This window comes from Pan paniscus, chromosome 5, assembly GCF_029289425.2.
Source record: "Pan paniscus chromosome 5, NHGRI_mPanPan1-v2.0_pri, whole genome shotgun sequence".
Lineage (NCBI taxonomy): Eukaryota > Metazoa > Chordata > Mammalia > Primates > Hominidae > Pan > Pan paniscus.
Genome location: NC_073254.2, coordinates 163,544,991 through 163,564,962, shown reverse-complemented (window position 1 = coordinate 163,564,962; position 19,972 = coordinate 163,544,991). Strand labels below are relative to the sequence as shown.

The window sequence follows — 19,972 nt, the reverse complement described above, 5'->3', positions numbered from 1 at the left end:
AGAATCTAATTTTTCTACTATCTTATTTTCCTTCTGACTCACTCTCCTAGTGGCGTGTTTCCTAGGGTATTTTGTAATTTTGACTTCTGAACTCATGTTTAGTTGAGCAATGTATGGGAATTGCAGGAAACCTGGGCTGAGATTCTATTTCCAAAACGATTTGCTCTGAATTGTGCTGGGTGCCCCACAGTTCTCCAAGTAGAACCACTTTCAATTATTAGTTTGGCTTGGCATTTACAGACCTAAACATGTGGTATAAATTCTAGTGCCAAATCTATGTGAGGGTGTGGACTATGGTTATGAATTTTTATGAGAGTGATAGGTCTTTTTTTCTAGCTTTTCCTCATATTGACGGTACAGCCTTTTGTCCAGGGTTTATGTGACTCACTTAGGCATTAAGACCCAAGGCCTTCATGCCAATGCCCAGGATTCTGCCTTTTGCCATCCCCATGTATAACTGCAAAAAATAGACTGGGTTCATCTAAGTCTAGGCAAGGGCAGGATAACTTTCTTTCCTTTTTGAGGGGTGGGGAGGGGAACAGGGTTCTCACTCTGTCACCCAGGCTGGAGTGCAGTGGCGTGATCATGGCTCACTGCAGCCTCGACTTTCCCAGGCTCAGGTGATCCTCCTGCCTCACCCTCCTGACTAGCTGGGATTACAGGCACCCACCACCATGTCCAGCTAATGTTCGTATTTTTTGGTAGAGACAGGGTTTCATCATGTTGCCCAGCCTGGTCTCAAACTCCTGGACTTGAGTGATCCGTATTTGTCATACAGCAATAGATAATTAATACACATACCCATTCATCCTTCCCGCCATTCCTCTTGTTTCAGTGGAAAAAGAGCTTCTTCTCCAGGCCACCGTCTGCAGAAAAGGTCCCTTCTCTCCTTCCCAGGTCTCACTGAGTAACCCCCAAACAAGCGCCCTCTCCGAGATCATGCCTGACTGGTGGGTTCCTTGTGCTCTTCCAGCACATCTGTCAGCTCACCTCCTTCCTTGTCTTGACCTCCCAAAGTGCTGGGATTACAGGCATGAACCACTGTGCCCGGTCAGGAGGATAACTTGATACAGTCATCTACATACCTCCCGGTCAATTACAGACATCTACAGAGTGTATGCCATAGTCAAAGGAGCAGAAACCAGGTAACCCTCATCCCCTGTCCACACGGAGACTTGAGAACAAGGGTAAAGTTCTAGAATATTGAGCCAAGCCCTGAGGTTGGCCTTGCCTTCAGTGTCTGCTTATCACTCTGGTGTCCAACTCCCTCTGGTTTTGGCCCTGAGGGATTTCCCACACTTTTCCAAAATGTTGGCTAGACATTTAAAGAATATATCTGTTTTTGAGCTCCTGATTTGTAGGTGTTCTGTAATGGAAGACTTTTATAGGATATCTGGTCTGCTGTGTTGCCAGAAATGGTCCCTTCTGTAATTTCAACACCTGGTGTCACTCTCTCTCCCACCCTAGAAGTTTTAGCACCCAGCTCCCAGTTTACCTCCACCCTGGTTCCCTCAGCATTCTGGGTCACTTCATTTGTGTAGGTGACCCATCCAAAACCTAAGTCTCTTAATTATTTCACCTTCTTGTCTTCAGAGACATTTATCTTCACGTTCTTTCAGCCACCCACACTATGGAGGCCAGGACTAAGTGGCTCCCTTCTTTTATTTTTTATTGTTTTATTTTATTTTATTTTTTGAGACGGAGTCTTGCTCTGTCACCCAGGCTGGAGTACAGTGGCATGATCTCAGTTCACTGCAACCTCTGCCTCCCGGGTTCAAGCAATTCTCCTGCCTCAGCCTCCCAAGTAGCTGGGATTACAGGTGTGTGCCACCACGCCCAGCTAATTTTTTGTATTTTTTGTTTTGTTTTGTTTTGTTTTTTTTGAGACGGAGTCTCGCTCTGTCGCCCAGGCTGGAGTGCAGTGGCGCGATCTCAGCTCACTGCAAGCCCCGCCTCCTGGGTTCACGCCATTCTCCTGCCTCAGCCTCCCGAGTAGCTGGGACTACAGGCGCCCGCCACCAAGCCGGGCTAATTTTTTGTATTTTTAGAAGAGACGGGGTTTCACCGTGTTGGCCAAGATGGTCTCGATTTCCTGACCTCGTGATCTGCCTGCCTTGGCCTCCCAAAGTGCTGGGATTACAGGAGTGAGCCACTGCGCCCGGCCCCAAGTTGACTCCCTTCTAAAGGGATGGGATATCACTTTTGAGACGAAGCTATAGAAAGATCATGACTCCCATCTTGCTATCCCTCTCTTGATTTTCTTTCTGGCTCATGCTGAGAGAAGACAGTGGTCATGTTGTGAGCTGCCCTATGGAGAGGCCCACGTGGCAAGAAACTGAGGGTGGCCTGCAAAACAACAGCCCATGGGGAACTAAGGTCCCCAGTCCCACAGCTCACAGAAAACAGAACCCTGCCAACAACTACGTGAGTCAGCTTGGACGCAGCTCCTCCCGGCAGAGCCAGGAGATGACTGCAGCCCTGGCGCATACCTTGATTGCAATCTGGGAGAGATCCTGAGCCAGAGGGCCCAGCTAAATGTGCCTGGATTCCTGACCCACAGAAACAATAAATGTATTTCCTAAGCAGCTACACTGTAGGGTAGTTTTTCATACAGCAATAGATAATGAATACACACCCACTCATTCTTCCCGCTGATCGTCTCGGTGCAGTGGAAAAGGGTCTTCTCCTCCAGGCCACCATCTGCAGAAGAGGCCCCTTCCGCTCACCTTCCCAGGTCTCACTGAGTGACCCCCAAAGAAGTGCCTTCTCTGAGATGGTGCCTTATTGGGGGGGTTCCTTGGGCTCTTTCATCACAGCTGTCCGCTCACCTCTTTCCTTGTCTCTCTTATATATGAAAATCTACTTAAAAACTACACACATAATAGGGCAATTTGCTAAAATGGGCATTTTTGCTGGTTTGGGGGATGTTTTGTTGTTGTTGTTGTTTTGTTTTCTACTAAAGACTCATCCTCCCTGCAAAGCAAAATGTTTTCCTTCCTTCAACCAGGACCTCTCTTGGCCCATAAGTCTCCTTTATGCAAATTTTTTGACAATAAAAATAGTATTTTATTTCCCCCACACCTTCCCTCCTCCAACAACCCCCAGTACACCTTTCCCTTCTTGTTCACACAGCTATGTTACAATAAGAAAAAAATAAGTTTTGGAGCAGGTCGCAGTGGCTCATGCCTGTAATCCCAGCACTTTGGGAGGCCAAGGTGGGGGGATCACTTGAGCCCAGGAGTTCAAGACCGTCCTGGGCAACATGGCAAAACCCCATCTCTACAAAAAACACAAAAATTAGCCAGGTGTGGTGGCATGCGCCTGTAGTCCCAGCTACTCAAGAGGCTGAGGCAGGAGGATGGCTTGAACCCGGGAGACGGAGGTTGCAGTGAGCTGTGATCACGCCACTGCACTCCAGCCTGGGTGCCAGAACAAGATCCTGTCTCAACAACAACAACAAAAAGTTTTGGGGGCAGGATTATGAGGGTAGAGGGGATATGGGTAAAAACACAAATCACAATAGGCATTTTTGAAAATACGTTATTCCACTTGGTCATCGTCTTCTCCCTCATCTTTGAGCTGCTTTCACTTCTGACTCCTTTCTTCTTCACCAAGGTCTTCTTCATCTTCTTCATCATCTACCTCTCCATTGTTATAACCATCTTCATCCTCCTCTTCTGCACTCATGTCCTCCTCTTCTCCTTCCTCCTCCTCCTCCTCCTCCTCATCCTCTCCTCATTGTCCAGGCCCTCCATGTAGCCCTCAGCATCCAAGTCAACAGCAAATTTTTTTAAAAGGTCCTTTTCCTCCTTTTCTTGTTGGCAGGAGTGATTTTGTACCCAGCTTGGCAAGCAGGGTATGGGCTGCATTTCGGCCCCATTCTTCCCCACAGTCAATGCTCTTGAGCAGTGAACAACCTACACATCCTTCCATGGCTACCATGCTCAACCTTTCTTATGGGGAAAGCCTAATGCCACGTATCTATTCTCTTGACTTCTGGCCTCCCCTGCCTCCCTGAGGAAAGTTAAGGGCCAAGAAGAGTTGAATCAAACTAGATCATCCTAGAAGGGGAAACATGGAGGATGAGGCATTGCACTGACAAAGGGGAACTGCTAAATCTGGCTATGACTTCCCCATCCTGGACCGTGAGGATGGAGGTCTGGGGACCCCTCTCCAGCTCTCATGGAGCCCTGCACTTGACTGCAATGGTTCCTTTGTGAAGGAACAACAGTAAATGAAGCTCCTTCCCTCTTTGCATTTGGACTATGGCTGATTTAATCCATGAGAGGGAAAGGGAGGGGCCTAGTAAGCGAGTTGACTGTGGAATTCTCACAGGTGTTGGCAAACGAACGGGGGATAGAGTGTCTTGGACCAGATTTAGACAAATCTAGAAAAATAAATAATGAGAACTTACCTGCACAGTACATGCTACTATAACATTATATTGATAGTCATATTTCTCTTACCATACCTCTCACTTTCCCTTGGTTTTGGTTGCACTTCTTGAACCTTTGCTGAAGCTCTTATTTCATATGTAAGCTACCTAAACAGGTGCTTCTAGGCTCTCCTTGCATCTCTCCTCTCTCACTTTTTTTTTTTCCATCGATGATATGGTTACCAGGTTAATCTCTTTAAATGGTTTTCAGGATCTCACACTGGTACCCAAACATTTTCAACTATTATCTACTGTTTAGAGGCTGTAGTTCAAATGTCTGAGTTTTGTGATTCAAAGCCTTGCACAATAGGGTTCCGATATATCAATTTGGTCTCATCTCCTCTTCTAGCTTGTAATTCCAGCGAAACTGAAAACTCACACAGGGCATTCTCATCTCGATGCCTCTGCTCATCACATTTCTCCTGGTTGGAGTTTTTTTCACACCTTTTTTTGCTAAGTCAAAATCTTACATAATCTTTAATACTATTTAATGTTTCCCTTCTCACAAAGCCTCTCCTGACCTTTTTAACCCCTAGGGTCCTCCTCTCATCTTCTCTATTGTTATCTGGGATCATAATTTTATTTCCCTATGTTAGGTGATATTTTATTTTAAAATACTGATGACCTTGACTGTGAGTGCCCAAGGGCAGGGACCAAGTTGGCTACTTTTATGTGTCTTTTTTGTTGCCTGGCACAGGGTTTTGGACACAGAGTATGCTAAAATAAAATTTTAAAAGACTGAATCTTCCCTCTACCAGAAGATCCACTGCAGCAAAATTCTTGGTGTTCTTAAAATATAACTTAAAATTGAAAAATGTTTTTTACATTTCATTCAACTTCTCAAAAGAAGTTCATCTAATTATAAGGGTAAATCACAACCCCCAAAATATATTTTATACAAATTAAAGCACATAAATATATAATCTGATATAGTAGTTTGTTGCTTTTTGTGTATGTTAGCATAGAGTTTTAAGTAATATATACCTATAATACAAGCAGTGTCAGAAAATTTAGACTTCTTCAAATAATTTTTTTTTTTTTTTTTTTTTTTTGAGACAGAGTCTCACTCTGTCACCCAGGCTGGAGTGTAGTGGTACGAGCTCGGCTCACTGCAACCTCGGCCTCCTGGGTTCAAGTGATTCTCATGCTTCAACCTACCGAGTAGCTGAGACTACAAGTGTGTGCCACCACACCCGGTTAATTTTGTATTTTTAGTAGAGACGGGGTTTTGCCATGTTGGCCAGGCTGGTCTCGAACTCCTGACCTCAAGTGATCCACCCACCTCTGCCTCCCAAAGTGCCAGGATTACAGGCCTGAGCCACCGCTCCCAGCCCCTCTTCAAACAATTTTTAAGTTAACTTTAAAAACCACAAATATTCCCTCTTTCAACTTCTGTTTTAAAACTGAAAAGCTAAATGTTAGAAATAAACTTTTCCCTTGAAGCCATTTAGGTAGTCATGAACACTATGCTTAAAGTAAATAAATGTAAAATCTGCTAAACTTTTTGTTTTCTTGTATTTTAAGCACAGCTTCTTTTTGAATTAATGCAATTCAGCAAACTTGCTTTTTCAGGAACAGAAAATCACCCCACGACTTGTAAAATACGTAATCTAGAAAATGCGTGAGAAGAGAGACCTTCCAAAGCTATGTCATGAGAGCGGAGTGTTATACAGCAGCATCTCTTCCAGTTTGTCCCCTGGGTGTTATATAACTCAAAGGTAATTAAAGGATTCAGGCTTGGATCGCAAATTCTAGCACACAAAGAGTAATCTAATGTGAAGACACCAAGCTTGCAGATGCTCCAAGTTTCCAGCCAAGATAAAGAAAAACCCTTTGGATATGCAGATTATAACATCTACGTTAGTTCTGTTGGACATCAATTTAGAAAAGATTCAATTTAGTCAAGGACATTGGCTTTGTCTGATATATCTCATTCCAGAAATGTGATTATGCTCTATTGGCTGAAAACAGCAACTCTTAAAAAGTTTCTAAAAAACTTCAAAAATATTTGTTCGAAGAACTGGAACATAGACTTTTTTTTTTCTAAATTGAAAACAAATGTCCACTTAGAAAGACTTAATGTACTTAAGAATCAATTGTATTCTGCAAACAATTTACCCCAATAGGGACTGGATTTTTACTTAACAAAACGGTTCAATAAAGGTTTTAAAATGATTGGAAGATAAATAAACATTAAATAGTTAAAAACAAAAAGTAATTTATCTCATATTGCTTCTCAAGGACTTTAGTACTTCACGAGAGAGAACTATTCAAACAATACATTTATACGTACATCTGTCTTTTCAATGGAAGCTATTAAGCACAAACATCAAGTCTCTGGTGTCTCACCAGTATTACATTGGCTGATCAGTATGACCACTACACCATCTAGTGTCCACACTGTAAAACAGCAGCTAGGGAGCACTTTTTCTCCAAGTCCATCTTTCTGAAAGCCATCCTCTAAACTGGCGTTTTGATAATTCATCATCAAGAATATAAAGGACAGATCATGCATATAAAGACTAAGTCACATTATAACATTTCCAGGTGTGCTAGAAAATTAAGACATGGTGCTTATAAAAAAGTACACAAATTATGTAAAACGATGTTTAAAACCTAAAGATAGGAATATGGTAAGTTATTTTTAAAAGACTTTTTGTAAAAGAGAAAGCTATCTCATCGAACTATGAACCACGGATAGAAATCATGATGTTCAAAGACTATGTATAAACAATATGGAGAAATTAATTAGTAGATGTAAAGTAAAACACTAAAAACATGAAAATATATGCAAGAAAATAATTAACTGGCTGAAAATGTTTTTGGAGTGTTGATGATTATTTATTTGCCTATTTTTTGTTTATTATCTCTTAATTATGTTCCAAATGGATTATTTGCTACAATTAACTAGCCAAGTAAATATTGAGAAATCTAATCTGCCAGTCAACATCTAGGAATTCTGTATAGATAAAGGAAAATCTGGCCAAATTTCACAAGTCTATTAACGTGTTAATTTTTACTTTGGGTAAAGGAGTGTAGGAGGTTGTTGTTGTTGTTGCTGTTTATACCACGCCTTTAGTTTTTAAAAAATTGGGGGAGAGGAGGAGAAGGCCAGCTGTTAGATTTAGAACAAAAATGAAATATTTATAGGAGACAGTGCTTAGTCCTTTGGGCTCTTGGAAAATATTCACATCAAATTTCCAACATAACTGACTCAGAGCCACTGCTTTTTTTTTTAAATGCCATCAAAAGAATATAAAAGTATTTTGAAAAGTTAAACACATTCTGGGGAATCATTTTACCAGTATTTGCAAAACGATTCAACCTAAATAAAATACAGGTGATCATAAGAAGACATTTCAAGCAAACTTAATGCCACTCCTGAGTAGAAAAAAAAGTAGTTATAACTTTAAAAATGTAATTGCCTACTATGAGAGGTATCAACGTTGAGAGACATCGAACCCACTTTTATGTTTAAAGAAAACTCTTTGAACAGGAACTTTTAAGGTAGCATGGAGGACAGACCTCCAATGGCCATGCCTTTGTACAATCCCTTAGCCTTGAGTGTAAATGAAACTTGTGACTTGTTTTTATCGATAGAATGTGGCAAAGGGAACAGGACACCACTCTGTGATTATGTTACATTATCTAAGACTCTGCCTTAGTGAACTAGAGACCGGGATTCTCCTTCCTGCCTTGAGGAACTGAGCAGCCACGCTGAGGAAGCCCACAGTGAGAGCCTCTAGCAGCTTCCAGTGAACAGCCAGCAAACCAGGGGCACTCAGCCACACAGCTGCACGAACTGAATCCTGCCTGCAGGTGTAATGAGCTTAAAACAAATTCTTCCCCAGTCAGGCTCCAGATGAGAACACAGCCCAGCTGACACCTTGAGTGTGACCTGGCAAGACCCTAAGCAGAGAACCCAGCTGAGCTGCTCGCAGGCTCCTGACCCATAGAACCTGTAACTTGTTTCAGCCACTAGGATTGTGGTAATTTGCTATGCAATAATAGAAAACGAAAACAGGTAGTATATTAAATAAAATTCATGATTCCATAAACAGTTATGGAGAACCAGACCCAGTTCTGGGCCTGGTGGAAATTAGGCCCTCGGAGTGCAGCTAAATGGAAGGACTAAGCTCCATACAAATATAAGAAAGGCAGGTAAGTGATTTAGTCCACAGTTTCAAGGACATCATAATTTAGTTGAAGAAAAACAGCCACATAATTAACTAAGATAAGTGCCAAGACAGGCACAAATAACATGATAGAATGCACAGAAAAAGATCTGTTATCAACAGAAACTTTTCCAAGCTACAGAAAACCGAAATCAAAAATACTTAGGAAAAAAAAAAAGGAGGGAAGGAAAATTCATGGGTTCACAAAACTGGTTTGGAGGTAGGGCTGGCCTCAGGCTTAATTGCCTCCATTCTCAAAGCTCAGAAATTCTCTAGGCTCTTCTCTCTTAACCTTCACAGTTGGGCTGGCTCCCATGGATGACAAACATAATAATGTAGCATCCAGGGACCTCCATGGAATAGAGAAGAAACTTCCATAAGACCTAGTGAAAGTCTCCATGCATCTCGATGGCCTGAATTGGATCAAGGACACACCCTTAAACCAAGCACGCAGCCATTGATGATTGGCCAAAGCCAAGTAAAGCCCAGGAACAAAGAATGGGTCAATCTCTCCAAATCACATGGTTGATAATGTGGGTTAGAGGTGGTTTCCCCACAGGAATATAACACTAAGGCATTTTCAACAGATGTTTACCACATGACCCTACTAGTTCTGAGTGGGAAGATCACGAATATAATATACAATGAAATGCAATATATAAGAAAAGTATACATATACCCAGTGAAGGGTCTATGAGAACATTAGGTACTAGTCTTGCCAGTTTTGTAAGGACAGAATTATTTCAAATTAGAAAGTAAAAAACATTTCATTTTTTATTTTGGATTCTTATCTGATGATGACCAAACTTCCACAGATAAAAGACATTATGCTTTTAGAATTTGATGATAATAGATTCATAGCAGTAAGATTTGTGAATTTCAAAAGAAAATAAACCACTGTTGGCTGGGCACGGTGGCTCATGCCTGTAATCCCAGCACTTTGGGAGGCAGAGGCAGGTGGATTGCTTGAGGTCAGGAGTTTGAGACCAGCCTGGCCAACATGGCGAAACCGTGTCTCTACCAAAAATACAAAAATTAGCTGGGTGTGGTGGCATGTGCCTGTAATCCCAGCTACTTAGGAGGCTGAGGCATGAGGATTGCTTGAGCCCGGGAGGTGGAGGTTGCAATGAGCCTAGATCGTGCCACTGCACTCCAACCTGGGGCAATGGAGAGATTCTCCATTTCAAAAACAACAACAACCACAATGACCAAAACAAAACAAAAAAACAAACAAAAAAACCACTGTTAGTGTTTGAGTATGAATCAATCTATAATAAACACATAGTCACAAACACTCACACACATTCTATTTTGAAAAAATATATAGTTGGGATATATTTGATGGAGGCATTAGACTCTAGTTTTGGTCAAGAAACTTTCAGGTTCATTTCAGTGTTGAGGCTGTATATATTGATCAGATTGACTGGAAAATTGTCATGAGATCCAGAGAAACAGAGATGCTGTTATCAAAAATTCAGCAAAGAGGGAAGGTGTCAGGACAAAATATGATGAGGGGAGAATTCAAGCCAGTGAGGAGCTAAACTGCAGAAGATATTTACACGGGGCAAAAAGAATTTCTTAGCAAAAAACAAAGTCTACAACAACAAAAAGTCTAAAAGATATTGGACCTGTAGTTACCTACTAAAAAGAAATATAGAAGCAAGAAAGAGTAAAACAGATTTTTTGGTGAAAATCCTAGTTGTGTGGCTTCCCATTTTTTAGCATATGTATCAAAATAGGCTATGCTCCTCATAATCTGACATGTTTTTGGGACCAGTGTTTCATAAGAAATCAGTTCTGTAGATGGTAGAAGAATATCTAATATCTCCTACATAGAGATCTCCCATATGGTAAATATTAATTTTCCAAGAACATGAACAGAACATTATAAATCTAACATTAAAATAATACTGAAATCAGGGCTCATAGGAGAAAAGACTGATTCTAAAGCAGGGACAGAGAAAACACAAGATGAGTCTGGAACGTCTTGTGGTCCCAGAAAGTAAGGAAATGATTTTTTTAAATGATGGGAGCATGGCAAATGGACACAGGAGTAAACTTGTACCAAACTCTTGATAGCCAATTGTACAACAATGTGGGCAACAAAATGAGTGATGATTGACCGGCCTGGGAAACATAGCAAGACCTCATCTCTATAAAAAAAAATTTTTTTAAATTAACCAGGTGTGGCAGTGCACACCTGTAGTCCCAGCTGCTCAGGAGGCTGAGGTGGGAGGATTGTTTGAGCTCAGTCAAGACTTTGAGGCCGCAGTGAGCTATGATTGCACCACTGCACCAGCCTGGGTGACAGAGCTGGAGGGTCTCTAAAAAAAGAAATAAAGTAGATAGTAATGGATTATAGGATAAAGGAAATATCCATGAGACCACACTAATACAAATAAATAACTGAATGAATAAATAGCTCAGAAGAGGTAGCTCTTCATTGTAGTAGAATTCCAATTGATAAATGCAGAAGGATGATAACTAGAAAGTCACCATCTGACAAACACTGCAATGATAATTGTTACTAACAATGATAATTGTTACTAACAATGATAATTGTTACTAACAATGATAATTGTTAGTGGGATAATTGGCTAAATTTGAATGACAGCTGCAGATTAGTTAGAAGTACTGTACTATACTGCTCTTTACCTACATTCCCTTCTTGATTTCCATCGTTGTACTACAGTTTTGTAAGATATTACCATTTGGGGAGTCCAGGTGAAGAGTATACGAGAACTCCATGTACTAGTTTTGCAGCAGCTAAAAGTTAAATGATCTTAAATTAGAAAGTTTTTTAAATTTCATGAAAAATAGGAATATAATTTGCGTCTTCGAGTCTCAGGGGCATTTGATAAACATCGATCACCACTTGCAGAGCCATCCCTTAGGTTAGGGAATCAGGGCAATTGTCTTCAGCCTGAATTTTGGAAGAAGAGGAGGAGTCCGGGGAGGGATTTGCAATAAAGCAGCATCTCCACCGTCAAAAGTGTGCTCAATAAGATAGAGGCCCCCTACCAGAACGAGTCGATGAACCTGCTACTTCTCCACTTGCACATGCACCTCACGCTGGCCATGGCTGCTGTGCAAAGGACTGATCTTCATAAAAAGGTGTGGGGATTAGGGAAGGAGAGCAAGCGAGGAGAGGGAGAGCCCCAGGAGAGTGGGGAGGGGCCTGCCACACCTGGGGTGAGTTGCCAGTCACCTCATCAGGACCAGCTCTGGGAGCTGAACTGAAAAGGCACAAAACTGCCAATCGATAGAAAGCTATTGATAGAACATTTTCATGGCTGTATTTGAAATGCAGTCGATGTCACCCCCCAAAAACAATAATATTTACTTCCATGTCACTGGCAAGTGTGTTACTCCTCATCTCACATTTTAATCTCCAGCACAGTGAGAGAAGCTGAAGTACAAACCCTGCATAAGATGACTGTGAGTACAAAGACATTTGTGATTAGGGCCAGCGGGTGGCTGAATGGAAAAACAAATGGGGCTTCACCTGTGACTCAGACCAACAGCAACCTCGTTTTTTAATATCAGCAAAGCAAATCATTATTTCTAAAAATGTCATGCACACAACATTTTAAATTCTTAAATGTTATGATGCCATGAATGCTGATCTTTGGTTAAATCTGATTTGAGCCTAACACACTTAAGGGAAACAGAATCTCTTAAGAGCAGAGAATAAGGAGAAAAACAATGAAACTGACCTCAAAGGATTGGACTGGGACTTTTATTATTTAGGTTCCTAGATTTAAACATTTTTTATAGTAATGTTTACTCATTCAAAAACATCTACTGAATCGAATGCTGTGAACTGGTTGTCAAAAATGAAAATCTCCTGGTCTGGTGGAGATTTCTTTAAGACGTTCCACCATATAACTTATCACACGCAGCACTTCCCAAATCTTCAGTCGTTTGAATAGCATTTCTCAGACTTTTGCCATATCTGCACATCAATTATACTTTTATCTGCTGGATATTTCTCCTTAAGTCACTTCATTTTCTCCAATGTTATTGTAAAAGAAGCATTTATGCAACCACTAAGAATGGGAAAGACACATCACTTGCCATAAGTGGAAAAGAATTATACATGTAAATATTTAAAAAACAGGTATGTCTATCTATATTCCACATAAAAATATCCCACATACCACCAGTGGTATGTAGGCCACAGTTTGGAAAATATGGCAATATAATCTAAATAATATAAATACATCAAAATTTTCAGGATGTACTCCCCACATACAAGAAAGGTTTAAAATCAGAGAACAGACTGAGGCCATTTTAGAGATGGAATGTGTAGTCAGAATAAACACAATTGTGCCACTGTCACAAATAATCCCCAGATCTCATTGGCTTGACATCACAAAAATGGATTTCTCAATTACATAAAGTCCATTGTGGGCCACATGATTCTCCAAGGAGACTGTTGCCATGGTGACTCAGAGTTGAGGCCAATGGCGGCTCCACCATCCTGTGGCTATGATTCCTGAACTTGTGGTCTCCTCAGTTGATGAGGTGAAGAAAGAAAGCCTGGAGAATTATGTACGAGCTTCTCACTGTCTCAGCCCACAAGTAACACACCTCTTTCCCTCACAGCCCACACTGGCTGGAACCAATCACATAGCCCTGCCTAACTGCAAGGGAGGCCAGAAAGTGCAACACTTTCTCATGGTCACGGGTGAGCACGAAACATCTCTCCAAATATGGGTTGGGAAGATTAAGAGACTAGTCCAGAAGAAAACAGTCTCCAGGGAGAAATACATCTGGGAATAGGAATCGAGAAAGCAACCAAGAGAGCAGAACTGAGTGGATGAGAGGAATTGTCAGACCACATCTGCAGCTCTGATTAGTCAAATCTGAAATGTGCCCGTTGATCTATTATTCCGTGGAAATACTGGAATCACCAGCTCAATAATAAGAGGAAAGTAAATAATACCATACTTGCGTGGATAATTCCCCTCTGCTCATACCTTCATTCAGGTCGACATAGATCTATCATACTCCTACAGTGTATAAGGGACGTGCTAAGCTTGAAGTACATTCATTCTAAAAATCAAAATACAAAGGCATGGGAAGACTAAGAAAATTTCATAAACCTTCATTAAATTATCAGAAATACCTGGGATTCTCAGCTCCATTTATAAAGAAACCAGAGTTACAATTCTTCCATTACTGATTGCTTTCTGGATTGAATATTTGAACTCTGCTTTAGTGATTCCTCTTGCTTATATGTGGGAGGAAGACCCCCTACCCTGAGCCAGCAGCTGGAGCACAGGCTGAACACACAGGTTCTCCCTCCTTAAGTGTTGGGCTCTAGATTCAAGGTTTGAGTACCATAGCCTTGATCAGCAGAGAGAACTAACTACCTAGTTTCTACAGCTTTGCTTACTGCCTCTAAAGATAGACATTAACACCTTATTTTTGAATATTAATTTAGAGTTTACAAGGGCCCTATAACCTTAATTCATCTCATCTCTGTAACAGTCCTGTGAAGTAAGAATTATGGTACCCATTTCATGCAGGAGAAAACTCGGGGAACTCAGGGGACAATCCTTTGGTGGTATCTCTAGTTGGTGGCAAAACCAGGTCTGGGATTCTGTTCCCTTAACTCTTGAGTGTCACTACTCAGTGGTTTTGTTTTCCAAGGAAGAAGGCCTGGATATTATGGATTTTTTTTAGAAAACCAAGGTAAAGGAAAATATGTAACAACAGAAAATAAGTGTTTATAATATCATGGTGAATTTAGAAAGGGTAAAATTGCGTATGTGATTATAATTATGTGAAAAGATGCATAGCGACTATACCAAAATTCTCTCCAGGGCATGACAGAGTCGTGGGAATCGCTGGAACGTTTCTAGAGGTAAAGTCTGACGCTCAATGCTTCAATTGTTTCTGTTTCTAAAACCCCTTCTCTTCTCTCCCAAATCTCAGAGCATACTTTAAACCTCGATACATCTAAGGATTACACAGACAGGTCAAAAGTTTCACAGAGCAAACAACACAGAGGGAAGTTCATTCCTCAACTCAGTACCCCAGTGTAGGGAAGGTTCTAGCTGATGCAGACTGGCATTTCAAAATCAAAGATAGGGGGCAGTGGCTCACGCCTGTAATCCCAGCACTTTGAGAGGCAGAGGTGGGTGGATCACCTGAGGTCAGGAGATCGAGACCAGCCTGACCAATATGGTGAAACCCTGTCTCTATTAAAAATACAAAAATTCACCAGGCGTGGCGGCGTGTGCCTGTAGTTCCAGCTACGCAGGAGGCTCAGACAGAAGAATCACTTGAATCCAGGAGGTGGAGGTTGCAGTGAGCTGAGATCATGCCACTGCACTCCAGCCTGGACGACAGAGCAAGACTCTGTCTCAAAATAAGTAAATAAGTAAATAAATACATAAAAGTCAATAAATAATAAAAATCAAAGACCAAAGCCTGTATGGAGAAAACTATAGGAGAAAGTGTCTCTTCTCTCTAAATGAGAGAACGAGAGAGGGAGGGAACCATGAATTTTGCTGCGTATCTAAATTTTTGGGGGTTTTCAAAAGCCAAACACACTTAAACCACATCTGCAGCTTTCACAATGACTCCAGAATACTTGGGGCACTGAAGTCACTTTGGTACTTCGAGGTAGTGAATTAAAGAAGTGAAAGTGTTACAGCGACAAGAGAGGCCACTGCTCTGGGAAAGACACAGAAAGGAGCACGGCGTGTAGATGATGAGGAACACGGAACTGAGTGTGTGGCTGCTAATGGCTTTAGATAAATCATCTACAGAGACGCTTCAAAAGGAAATTCTGAACCAAATGGAATGGGTCAAACTTATTCGGATCCTGATCCAAACATTCATTGATGAGACAATGGGGGAAATTTGAATGCTGACTGACTAGCTAATGTTATTAATGTTAAATTTTTTTTAGTATGATAATGGCATTGTGGGGTTTTTTTTTTTTGAAAAGTCCTTATTCTTCAGTATTACATGCTGAAATATTTATGGGAAAAATAATATGATGTCTGGAATTCATTTAAAAATATTCTGAGGTTAGGGAAGGCAAGCAGATAGGCATGAGGAAGAAACAATTTTGACTATGAGTTAGTAACAGGGACAGGGACCATGTGCATGAGGGATCATGAGACTATTCTACCTACTTTTGTTTTATATTTAAGTTTTACTAAAAAATGGCTGGACACAGTGGCTCACATGTGTAATTCAAGCACTTTGGAAAGCCAAGGTAGGAGGATTGCTTGAGGCCAGGAGTTCAACATCAGCCTGGACAACATAGTAAGACCCCTGTCTCTACAAAACAACAACAACAACAAAAGAATAGCTGGGCATGGTGGCATGTGACTGTCGTCCCAGCTACTTGTGAGGCTGAGGTGGGAGGATGGCTTGAGCCCAGGAGTTGGAGGCTGCAGTGAGCTACGATTGCACCACTGAACTCCAGCCTGGCAACAGAGTGAGACCCTGTCTCTAAAAAAAAATACAAAATAAGTAAATAAATAATAATAATAAAATAAACTGGCAAGATGCAGTGGTTCATGCCTGTAATCCCAGCACTTTGGGAGGCTGAGGCAGGAGGATTGCTTGAGGCCTGGAGTTCAAGGCCAGCTTGGGAAACATAGCGAGATGCCATCTCTACAAAAAAAATAGAAAAATTAGCAGGGCATGATGTTGTGCACCAGAAGGCCTAGCTACTCAGAAAGCTAAGGTGGGAGGATTGCTTGAGCCCAGAAGTTGGAGGCTGGTGATCAGCCCTTCACTGTGTCTCATTGGGACCTAAGGATAACCCCCCACAAGCCTCCTGACTTCCACCCTGGCCATGCCCCTACCCTCTATTTCCAACACAGCAGCAAAGTGAATGCTTTTTAAAAATTATCTGTAGGTCAGTTCACTCCTCTGCTCAGGACCCTGCGCAGACTCCCCTTCCCGCCCAAAGTGAAAGCCCGCAAGACCCTGCCCTCACTCCACCCTGCAGCAACCATAGGCCCAGATCCAGCTTGGCAGGCTCCATTCTGGGGCCCTCCTACCTCCTTTACGCGGAATGCTCTTCCCCCATCATCCACTGGTTTTCTGCTCCAGGACTCTGTTCACTTATCACCATCTCAGCAGAGCTGCCTCTGCCCACCTAATGCCCCTGCTCCATGCCCACCATTTTTTGGCACTCTTTTTTTTTTTTTTTTTTTGAGACGGAGTCTCGTCTGTCGCCCAGGCTGGAGTGCAGTGGTGCGATCTTGGCTCACTGCAAGCTCCGCCTCCCGGGTTCACGCCATTCTCCTGCCTCAGCCTCCCGTGTAGCGCCCACCACCACGCCCGGCTAATTTTTTGTATTTTTAGTAGAGACGGGGTTTCACCGTGTTAGCCAGGATGGTCTCGATCTCCTGACCTCGTGATCCGCCCACCTTGGACTCCCAAAGTGCTGGGATTACAGGCGTGAGCCACCGCGCCCGGCCTGGCACTCTTGAATTTCCCCTGCTGCTGTACTTTTTCTTTTTTCTACTTACTTTTTCCACTTTCTAACATATTATATATTTATGTATGATGTGTATCCCTTATTTTCTGTATCTGAGCAGAGAGAATTTAATCTTGGCTAAGCTCGCTGATATCCTGCACATACCTAGAACAATGCCTAGCATGCAGTAGATGCTCATTAAAATGAGAAGAATGAGAGAATGGATTCGTGAAAGCTGATTTTCATTCCATTCCAGCCACTTGCAACCACAAAATTCATCAAACATATCTATTGGCTTGAACTGCCATTCTTGCTAGAAGAATCTGCTGATGGTGATCAATGTTTTATACCACCATTTTATTGGTTTTACTACATTGTAAAACCAATGTTTTACACCTTTTCCTTTGTAGAAAAGGGGAGCATCTCTACTTGTGATCACTATTCATGTATCTGGAGAAAAATACCAATCAATACATTTCCCATTATACTTCCCACATAGAAGGTTTTCATTTTGCTGAGGTTGCAGTTGTTATTTTAGGGACTGTTACTGTTTGTGACTTTGCCATTGAGATTCTGCCAAAGGCTCTGTTTCTGATCAGCAGGCCTTCCGAGAACTGCCGTCCGATCAGCCAGCGGCATTTACCAGGCACCTTCTCAGGGTGCTGAGCCCTTACATGATGCAAAGCACAGCCGAGGCCTCGTCAGCAGCTCAGCCATGACATGCTTCATATCCCACACGATTCACCTCTTGATCTTTAACTGTTTCATGGAGGGAAATTTTAAATCCAGGCTTCCCCCTCTAATGAATTCCCATAAATGTGCATGGGTGTTAAAAATACAAAATCCTAGCAAATGTTTTATATGATATAACAGCAGACTCCAATCCAGCAAAATAAAATAAATAAAATGACTAATCATGTTATAACTGTTTACTTAATTTTCACTCTTGGGCATTATTATGTGTCTCAGCCTTGCAAAGTGCTGTGATTACAGGCATGAGCCACTGCACCTGGCCAACTTATTTTATTATTAACTTATTTTTTTATTATTTTTTAGAGACAGGTTCTCACTCTGTTGCCAAGGTTAGAGTGCAGTGGCATATATATATATATATATATATATATATATATGCACACACACACATATACACACACACATCTATGCACACACACATATAACTAAGACAGACTAAAAACTTAAAAAAGTAAACAGTTTAACAATTTTCTAAAGCATTTCAATAATCCAAGTTTGACTTCTCTCAGCTTATGTGAAGTAAAATTCCATAGACAGAAGTATAATTAACTTTCAATTATTTATTTATTTGAGACAGGATCTCACTCTGTCACCCAGACTAGAGTGCAGTGACACGATCTCAGCTCAATGCAGCCTCGACCTCAAGGGTTCCAGCAATCCTCCCACCTCAACCTCCCAAATAGCTGGGACCACAGGTGTGCGCCACCACACCCTGCTAATTTTTTGTATTTTTTTTTTGTAGAGACAGAGTTTCACCATGTTGCCCAGGCTGGTCTTGAACTCTCAAGCTCAAGTGATCCACCTGCCTTGTCCTCCCAAAGTGCTGGGATTACAGGCATGAGCCACCGTGCGCAGCCAGAATAAATATATTTTAATGTTAGGAAAAAGCACTTGCTGCTGATGATTTTGCAGAAAAATAAGAGAATATGATGCTTATGTTGATGGAATCTTACTGATTCCCTAAATACTATGTCAAGAGAAAGAACACAGGGTTTCTTCTTTTTTGTTTGTTTGTTTGTTTGTTTTGAGACGGAGTTTGTGTTGCCCAGGCTGGAGTGCAGTGGTGTGATCTTGGCTCACTGCAATCTCCGCCGCCCGGGTTCAAATAATTCTCCTGCCTCAGCCTCCTGAGTACCTGGAACTACAGGTGTGTGCCACCATGCCCGGCTTAATTTTTCGTATTTTTAGTAGAGATGCGTTTTCACCATGTTCGCAAGGATGGTCTCGATCTGCTGACCGTGATCCACCCACCTTGGCCTCTCAAAGTGCTGGGATTACAGGCTTGAGCCCCCAGGTTTCTTCTCTTGATAAAAAGCCTGTAGTGCCCTGTCTCCCACGTAACTGGTTTACATACTTTTGAACTACTCTCTGCATTTGGGTCATTGGAACACTTTACTGCTAATTTTTTTAGTTGTTTCTTCCCTTGTTGCTTTTTTTAAAAAAAGAATTGTGGTAAAAAATACTTAAAATAAAATTTACTACATCAACCATTTTTATGTGTACAATTTAGTGGCATTACGTACATTCACCACTGTTTCCAGAACTTTTCATCAACCCAAACAGAAACTCCAAACCTGTTAAACAATAACTCCTTTTCTCCCCTTTCCTCCAGCCCCTAGAAGCTTATACTCTATTTTCTATCTCTAGGAATTTGCCTATTCTAGGTAAATCCTCTACGTGGAATCATACAATATTTATCCATCTGTGTCTGGCTTATTTCATTGAGCAGAATGTTTTCAAGCCATGTTGCAGCATATGTTCCTCTTTATGGCTGGATAATACTCATGTACATAAATACCACATTTTGTTAATTCAACTACTCATTACCTTTTAGGAATAACTGTGGATGATCTATTTCCAATGCCTTAGATATGTTCTTTAATGTGCTTTTTTCTTTCACAATGAGAGTCTGTGGCATGAATTGTATATACATAAATTTTAAGACAGGATTATTACCCTTGAAACTCAGAGTCACACTGGAGAGGCAGTCAAGTGATATAGTTTGGATATTTGTCCCTACCCAAATCTTATGTTAAATTGTAATCCCCAGTGCTGGAGGTGGGGCCTGGTGGGAGGTGTTTGCGTCATGGGAGCAGATTCCTCATGGCTTGGTGCTGTCTTTGCAATAGTGAGTGAGTTCTCATGAGACCTGGT

The 19,972-nt window shown here is 41.5% G+C and overlaps 1 protein-coding gene and 1 long non-coding RNA gene across 3 annotated transcripts in view; one reads left to right on the top strand and one right to left on the bottom strand.

Annotated features, from left to right (window-relative positions):
* PHACTR2 (phosphatase and actin regulator 2) overlaps positions 1 to 19,972 on the bottom strand; it is a 293,821-nt gene that overhangs the window by 248,022 nt on the left and 25,827 nt on the right. The window lies entirely within an intron of this gene.
* Positions 9,451 to 19,972, top strand: part of LOC134730630 (uncharacterized) — a 31,552-nt gene continuing 21,030 nt past the window's right edge. Inside the window, exon 1 of the long non-coding RNA XR_010112532.1 lies at positions 9,451 to 14,482. This is a non-coding gene — a long non-coding RNA (uncharacterized LOC134730630). The remainder of the gene's footprint in view (positions 14,483 to 19,972) is intronic.